The sequence below is a fragment of the Heterodontus francisci genome, chromosome 28 (assembly GCF_036365525.1).
Source record: "Heterodontus francisci isolate sHetFra1 chromosome 28, sHetFra1.hap1, whole genome shotgun sequence".
Taxonomy (NCBI): Eukaryota; Metazoa; Chordata; class Chondrichthyes; order Heterodontiformes; family Heterodontidae; genus Heterodontus; species Heterodontus francisci.
Window position 1 is genome coordinate 62,822,408 of NC_090398.1, and position 1,899 is coordinate 62,824,306.

Consider the following 1,899-nt stretch of genomic DNA (forward strand, 5'->3'; position numbering starts at 1 on the left):
CAACAGAATAAAACACATGGAGAGACACTGTGGAATAACAAATAGATTTGATTGGAATGTTGAATTCTGATTGGAATGGATAAAACAGCAGATTAAATTGGGATTCTCATTGATCTGGGACAGAAAAGAGAAACTGATGGAAAGAAAGGAAGAAGAAAGAAAATAAAGGATGGAACTGTTCACTTTTTTCAGTTTTTTCACTCACCCATCAAAGCTGGATAAAAAAAGTTGCAAATAACAGAGAATTTCACCAGAAAGGGAGATTAAGTGCTGTCGAAACCTTGGATCGAAGGATGCCCCAACAGATCACCTGTTTAACTGTCTCCTCACTGGGGGATTTCAAGCAGTGAGTAATATTATTCTCTACGTTTGTTAAATGAACCCAGAACTGTCACTTGGAGTTAATATCTGTGTTCCGACTCCTGAATTATAAAATTGTGACTTTATCAATATTTTCTGGACACACTTCCAGCTGAAAGAACTAAGAACTCTTTTCTAATTTACACAATACTGCATACACACTCATCAAGCCTCCTAAGCTAGCATCCTTGGTGCTGCTCTCTCTTCTCCCAAATCTCATCTCATTTGACTGTTACATCATCACTCTGACAGTGGGAGGGGTTGATCCCACTGTCTTCAGCATTAACCCTTTACACCCTTATCCTACACTGTCAGTCAGAAAAAAATGGTGAGAGGGTACTTCCTTCATTTATCGAAAAACCAGCTGCTCCCAGTTGAAAATCAACTCAAACCCATCAGCGAGAGAGAGAGACTGTCAGAGAACTTCCTGCATCCAGTCCTGACCCTGTCACACTCAGCAGCTGCTCGCCCAGACCCCACTCTCCTCAACACTGAACATTGTTACCGAGACACTTCAAATACTGTTGAGAAAAGGCAGGAAAGGTCAAAGTTCACAGCTGTTTTGAATAGAACAAAGTTTAATATCTTCTCACCGTTTCTCGGTAACCACATGAGACAATGGTTTTCTTATTTGGTTCCTTTGATTTTTCTTGTTCCTGACTGAGAAATATTCCAAACCTCAGATCAACCCTCCCACTTGTGTCGTGTCCCAGTCTCAGTTACAAGCAACACATAATGACACACACACTTTGAAACAGACAACACGGTCACACTTTCCTTCAGTGAGATTAGGGTCGAGCTTTTTTTCCAGGTCGAATGCAACTGTGAACAAATTTGTATCAAAGAAGTTGCCTTTGAAATATCAGCACTGAATTTCTGAACGAGGAGGAAGAGCCATTCCAAACTCACATCCTTCACAAAGGCTGTTTTCTCCTGTGAATGAAATTCATCATGTAATTTGAATTCTAAGTTAAAGTTCACAAGACACAGACATAAATGTTGAAACGGAAACTTCTCAAGCATATTGCAAATATGAAATAAGGCTCCGCTGGGAATCGAACCCAGGATCTCCTGTTTACAAGACAGGTACTTTAACCAACTAAGCTACAGTGCCAGATCACAAGTGCTGTTGCAATTGAAATCTGAGGTGGTTACTATTTATTCTCATCTCACTTCTCCACAGGTCACAACAAAAATTTTAACTTTTCCCACTTACTGATACAGTCAATCATATGCTCTATTTTTCCCAGAATAGGAGACACTTAATGAACAACAAAATTATCAGTTTCTTATAGAACACGTTTTAACTAATCATGAAGTAAAGCATAAACACACAGGTGGAAATTTTAAAAGTTCCCTTTTTACCTTAACCAACATTTAAAGTCCCTTTCTTACCTTAGCTGAACACACGCACACACACATACTGAAAAAAAAGGGATTTTTCTATACAATTCAGGGCTCTGTTAAAGACAAAAAAAAACACTTGGACTGATTACTTGCTCATTTCTGAAGAAAACAGCAGATGAGATATGTTGTTCC

General features: G+C 38.9%; 1 non-coding gene across 1 annotated transcript; it reads right to left on the reverse strand.

The window, feature by feature from the left end:
* Positions 1-1,400: 1,400 nt before the first annotated feature.
* On the reverse strand, positions 1,401-1,474 carry trnat-ugu (transfer RNA threonine (anticodon UGU)). The gene has a single exon. It is a non-coding gene; the product is annotated as a tRNA-Thr (tRNA).
* Positions 1,475-1,899: the final 425 nt, after the last annotated feature.